This window comes from Thamnophis elegans, chromosome 6 (assembly GCF_009769535.1).
Source record: "Thamnophis elegans isolate rThaEle1 chromosome 6, rThaEle1.pri, whole genome shotgun sequence".
NCBI classification, from domain to species: Eukaryota; Metazoa; Chordata; class Lepidosauria; order Squamata; family Colubridae; genus Thamnophis; species Thamnophis elegans.
In genome coordinates, this window is record NC_045546.1 from 42,343,665 (window position 1) to 42,350,968 (window position 7,304).

Below are 7,304 nucleotides of genomic sequence, written 5' to 3' on the forward strand. Positions count from 1 at the left end.
CCATCTTTAAAGACTGATGACCAAACTTGTAAGTAAGAGAAAATACTAGACACAGAACCTTTTTGAAATGTATGAAAGCACAAGGGTATGTGGTGATTTTAACATAGAACTTTCGATTGTATTGTAATACTATGCAATAGGGCTAAATGACAAATATACAATATATTATGGATGGCAGAGGAAGTGTATGGAAACTTCCTTCTTCCTGCATAGTGCATTTGTCATTATGGCATTTTAAAGCAGATGGCAGAAATGGTTCTAATGTACTATATTCTAATGAAATATTTACAAGAACATATGAATCAAAAACCATTAGGGGGAAACTGTTATAAACCTACCTAAGGGAAGAAAGAAACAACACTTACCTTATAGTGTCTCCTCACTACAGATAGTCCAGCTACCAGTAAATAATGCATCATCCTTCCTCCTAAGGGGCACTTCATCATCATTTTTATACCTGGGCATTTATTTGTTTTCCAAGTAGTCTTGCAAGATCAAAGTGCTGTTCTTACACTACAACCTGAACAATTGGTAACTTAGATTTGTCTTGTATTTTGCACATGTATATGCTGAGTGATATTAAATTATAGCACAAAAAGTGTAACACCAAAATTCATAACATAAACTTGTGAATCAAGACTTAACTGATTCTATTATATAATCATAAACCAGAAAGTCACAAAATTGTGACCAGATTACATTGCAGTAGGTATGCATTCTGATGATTTCAGGCTTAGAGTTTTGTTTGTGGTGATGGTGGGGAATAAGGAGTTACTTTTCCTTTGTACAACCAATGATACAATAGTTCTTCTCTATAAATATCATGAGTATTAGCATAACAGTATAGTTTTATATTTCACAGAGCACTACACAATATATTTAAATTTGTTATAATAATGTACATATTCCATACATGCACATATGTAAGATATTATCATCATTAGAATACCAAATAATTTTCATATGGCATGTTCATTCCTTTATTAAAACAACTGAGGTAATGTTTTAAACCATAAAGCAAAAGACACAATTATCTATTTACCCATTCGTGAGATTATAATTTTTGTTCCTTGGTAAATGTTTTATTTTAAGTTGAACATCAACCTTATATTTTGAGCTAAAATTTGTACTTTCAGTAAAATGCTCATTTAAAAGATTTAATTTGAAAAACTCTATTAATAATTTCAGTAAATAATTTATTTGGAGATCTAGTAATCATGTCATGATTTAGAGTTCTGGTACTACTTAGGGCAGGGAAATTGAAAAGTATTAATTAAATAATAAAGAATTCTTTTTCAGTTATCTGATTTATATAATTTCCATAGCATTCCTCCAATTAAAAAAAGTTTATCAACAAGTAATTTATTTCCTTAAAAACAATGATCCTTTGATTATATGATGTTGAATCATTTTCAACTACTAGAACCATATAGATAGATTTTCTTCCTAACCTGATCTTTCCACTCTTCTAATAGTGCAGTCTAATTGAATCTATCCATCTTGCTTTTGCTTTTCTTTCTCTTCTTTGCCTTCTTTCCACTTCTCTGAACCTTAGAGCCTTTTCCAGAGAGTTACTAGTGTGCCCTAAGTAGAATAATTTGAGCCTAGTGATTTGTGCCTCATGTGAGAATTTCGGCTTTATTTGTTTAATTATTCATTTACTTATATTAATTATATTTGCTGTGCATGGTATTCTCAAGAGTCTTCTCCATATCAAAGTTCAAAAGTGTCAATATTCTTCTTATCCTGCTTCTACAAAGTCCAATTTAGGCTGCCTCCAAAGGTTATAATGAAAATAACTGCTTAAAATATGATTCTGACCTTTGTAAATATAGACAAATTATAGAATTTTAGTATTTTTCCCATACCTTTCATGGCTGCTTTACCACGTGTTATTTGTTACTGTTGATGGTGGCTTCTAAAAGGCAAAAGCTGTCCACTTCAATATTTTCACTGCTAATTTTAAGGCTAATTGCTCAATCTGTTATCATTAGTTTGATCTTATTTATATTCAATTCTATCCCCATTTTTAACTGGGTTATTTAATTACTAGAGTTTGCAGATCTTTTTCATTTTTGGCTTTCAGGATAGTACCGCCAGCCTAGTACAAGTTATTAGCGTTTCTTTCTCCAGTTTTAAAATCATGCTAGTCTTTTTCCAATCCAACTTCCCTTAATATGCATTCATTATATATACATTATATTGTATACAAATGATGTATACAACTTATACATTATAAGTTGAATAATTAACAAACCTTGTGGCACTTCTTTGCCAACCTGGAGCCAGTCTGTTTTCTCATGTTTTGTCCATACCAGTGGTGGGTTCTTACCGGTTCGGGTTGGTTTGTCTGAACCAGTAGTGGTTTGGCAGCCTGGGTCACTGGAACCAGCAGCAACCCAGGCCTGTCACAACCCCGAACCGGTTCCCCAGGTGGTGCCACCGGAGGTGCCATCTTGTTTTTCAGTTCTGCACATGCACAGAACAATTTTAATTGTAGTGCACATGCACACACAGTGCACATAAAGCACGCACGCAGAGTGCACATGAGCGAACCAGCAGTAGTGACTGTCAGAACCTACCCCTGGTCTGTACTATGGTTTCATAAGACAATGAGATGTTCTTGGAAATGATACTTAGTCAATTTATTTTGGAAGACTCTTTTTGATTTTATGCTGAAGATTTACTGACAAATTCAAACAAATGCTTTTTCCCAAGACCTCATTTTAGAATAACTGTTCTGACATAGCCAAGAAGTCATGTGTTCAAAATACTAAACACTCAGGTATGCAACTGATTGTCATTTGCTGAATTCGTTTTGAATTTCTTATGTAATAGTTATTTGTACTATTGTTAAAATCTGACAGATACTGCAATATCTTTGAACAATAAAGGTTTAATGAAAACAAAATAATATAATGAAAACAGGTATATGTATGTGTAATTTAAAATTAATCCCTTCTCAGCGATAAGGGATCATACTGTATTATATTGGGAAATGGCTAAACTAACCAGAAAAACAGAACTGAATGTCATGCTTCTACACAAATATCAACCAATTGAATAGAGATGATGAAAAAGCAAAATCTATATTCAGTTGATTAAGAAAATAATTAATTTTTATTTTATTTTATGACTTATATAATTTTGCAATGCAGCTTCCTTTGCAAAATTATGAAATACAGTAATTGATCATTGTAGCATTTATTAACAAGAAAAGAAAACTAAGACAATCAGATGACTGGAAGCTTGTCTACAAGATATGTTTAAAAATAAGCAAACAACATAGAAAAAGTTATTTTCTCCTTTATCAATATTAATACTTCCAGGTTTATATAATATGCAGCTTTTATAAATATGAATTTAAAATTATTATGTCAATGCTACTGAAACACAATTTCCAGTGTCTGATTTACAACCCTCTAATGAAATCCATAGGCTTTAGTAGCTTTCAGCCAAATGATACAGTGCAAGCTCCACCCCTTTGGGGCATACATAACCCATACATATTGTTTGAGCTGAGGTGGTGCTGTGGTTAGAGTGCAGTACTGTAGGCAACTTCAGTTAACTGCTAGCTACAGTTTGGCAGTTCAAATCTCATCGCTCAGGGTTGATTCAGCCTTCCATCCTTCTGAGCTGGGTAAAATGAGGACCCAGATTGTTGGGAAAAATATGCTGACTCTGTAAACCACTTAGAGAGGGCTGTAAAAGCATTATGAATTGGTATATAAGTCTATTGCTATTGCTATATAGAAATGGGACAGCCTTATGTTATGATGCTTTGTCTATATAGGTTATTCCTATGATGCTGAAATTCTATTCTATGAGTAAATGGAAGTTTAAAAAACAAAACAAAAACTTCTATTGTCATCCAATAAAAGTATATGGCTTGGAAAGCTTAACTTTTTCAACTGATTCAATTGTTTCTGACTCAGACAAGGATTCTGAACATTTTTTCTATACTTCTTTAAACTGTCAAGGTCAGCCATATGCTACTTGACCTTCAGCAAGATAAAGTGAAGCAGAAAAACACCATTGCATTTGTTGAAAAGAAGCTTTAGTTTTGTCTATTTCTCCTGTTTAATTTTTCCTAGATTCATTTTAACTCTTTATAAAATAAATTTTGAAATGGTTGATAATGGTTTGTAGAATAGGAGTACCTATTAGGTTCATGGAGGTTCTACATGTTTAGAAGTTATCTGTAGATATAATCACATGTCTTAATGGCTAAGAATAATCAAATATCAATCTACAATAAAGCTGTCTGTAACAGTTCCCTGAATATTTCCCCTCTCCCTTCGCCTGGCAGAAATGAAAATGATCTTTAAAAAAGGAAGACAAAGCAATTCTATTAGATTACTTGAAATGTACCCTATTTTTTGGATTATAAGACACACATTTTTTGCCTCCTGAAGCACCGCCCCTTCACCAAAATGGCTGTGGATTATGGAGGCTTTCAGAGAGCTCCTGGGGACTGGGGAGGGCAGAAATGAGTGAAAAATGGGCTGTTTCTTGCCCCCCCCCAGGCCCCAGCAGTACTCCCTGGGGCTATGCATGCAATTTTTTTGACAAAAAATGAGGCTGTTTTCACGAAAAACGGGCCTTATTTGCTCATTTTTGCCTCCCCAGCAGCACTCTGCAAGGCCTCCCAAAGCTGCCCCATTTTTTGGGGAAAAAAATCGGCCCGCTTTCACGAATGGTGGGGAGGTTTGCAGAGTGCAAAAACTTTTTTTCCTTTAAGCTCTTTAACTGATTGATGGGAATTACATTAATCAAGTGCTGTGCCAGCAGAAACACCTACCTATCTACTGTATTTCTATCTCTATTTCTCTCTCTCCATCTACCTACCTACCTACACACACACACTCTCTCCCTCCCTATTGTATTTTTCTCTCTATTTCTCTCTCTCTATCCCTCTACCTACCTACCTACCTACGTACACTCTCTCTGTCTCTCTCTCTATTTCTCTCTCTCTATCCCTTTATCTACCTACTTACCTAACTACTCTCTTTCTCTCCCTACCTATCTGCTGTATTTCTCTCTCTTTCTATTTCTCTCTCTCTATCCCTCTACCTACCTACCTACGTACACACACAGACACACTCTATTTCTCTCTCTTTCGCTATCCCTTTATCTATCTACCTACCTAACTACTCTCTCTCTTTCTCCCTACCTACCTACTGTATTTCTCTCTTTTTCTCTCCCTGTCTCTCCCTCTATCCTCCTACCTACTTTTTTAAAAATTTTGCCTCTTCAAAACCTTGGTGCATCTTATACTCCGGTGGGTCTTATACTCCAAAAATATGGTAGTTTATGCTATTTTCTGCAAGCTATTATCCCTAACAGAATTAAAGAGACTAAATTGATGAGATTTTGACAAAAGTGTTGCTTTCAGAAAAGGTTGCATATAAACATGTTTGTGTGTTTATGTGTATGCATCTCTCTGTGTGTCTGGAGGGAGGGAGGGAGGGAGGGACGGGGAGAGAGAGAGAGAGAGAGAGAGAACTTGTCAGAAGATGTGCATCTGTTCAAAACTGATTAAAGATGATAATTTATTTAATTAATTTCTAATTGATGCATAGGTATCCTAGAAGCACATTGTAGTTTTAATTCTTGGCTTTTTTTGATGATATGACTTCACTTAAACCATGTAAATCTTTATGTATGAAGGAAGACGAATACATCATGAGACAATGGATAGTGAAGATAATGGAATCTTGCAAATTGTCTTCCATTGTCTCCCAATATCTTAATGCCAACATGTGCATTAAAAAAAACCTGAGTCATCTTTCATTCTAACCCTCTTTAAAGTATAAGTTTCTGTTGAGTAAAAAATCATGGCAACAACCAGAGGATTAGCATGTCATAATTCAAGTAGAATAATCAGACAACATTAGAAGATGATGCAGATTTCCTATCTTCATAGCCTTGGCCTTATAGTTAACTAAATTATGGAGCATCTGACAGCTGCTCTGCTTGATCACATGAATATTCTGTGAAGGTTGACTACTATCATGGGCATGCATGTGGGAGTAGAGATGCCGAGCTGTAAGTATTGTGCTTCGTTGCTACATATACACAGCTAATTATAATCAAATGAGCAGAGTACATTTTTAAACTCTTTCTTTGCTATCCATTCCTCCCCCCCTGCCTCCCCCCCACTATCCCAATGCATCTGCTCAAAGGAAACATATGTAGACCATTTGGATAATTCAGAAGGAAAGGAGCAGAATACAGATCTCGAGGAATTGTGAAATTTAGTGATATTCTTGAGATGACCTTCCATGGTGTTCACAGCCTGTCAGCTTAATGAAGAAAATTACTTGTTACCCCAAAAATCAAAAGAAGAAAAGAAAAGAAATACAGCTAATCTGTAGCTTCTCTGCAGTATTTTATAGCTCAGTAAAGTGAGAATGGATTTCCTCTGTATATTTCAAGTTTCACTATGACTAAATAATAAAGGGTTTTTTATGCTTTCAGTTGTACAATCCAATGAAAGAACTTAACAGGTTTATCATCAGCAATTTTTAGGTTTTTGTTAAAATAGAAGACATTAGATACAATCTTTTATTTTATAGAATAGGGTCATGACACAGGTAGTCCTTGACTTATGAATCTCAACTGAGACCAGAATTTCTGTTGATAAGCAAGATAGTTGTTAAGTGAGTTGTGCCTGATTGTACAGTATTTTTGCCACAGTTGTTAAGTGAATTACTGCAGGTCATAAGTGAATCACATGTTCATTAAGCAAATCCAGCTTCCCCCATTGACTTTGTTTGTTGGAAACCAGCTGGGAAAGTTGCAAATGCCAATTAGATGACCTCAGGATGCCACAAATATAAATACATTTCCATTGCCCAGCACCCACATTTTGATCCCATAACCATGGATATGCTGTGGTAGTCATAAGTGCAAAAACTGGTTTAATTCCAAATGGTCACTCAATGAATAGATGTAAGTTAAGGACTATCAGTACTAAAATGTTCTAGTTAGAAGTTTAAATCAGGTTTAGGAAAGGGATTTAGTCACTTAATCAAATAGGTCAATTACATATCCAGTTCTCTCTTAGTGAACATGCAACAATCTCTTCCACTTAAAAGAATAGAAAACATATTCCTGGCTCTATAAACACAAGTTACTTTAGACAATTTTTAGATATAATTTGGATGTTTATTATTACTGTTGAATTATTTGCCATGTCGATTACTTTAAATCAGAAGCAAGTGAATCTATGCTTTCTTTCCTTCAAAACTGTACATATTCCAGATGCAAAAGATTTAAGAATATACTGTGATATATTCATT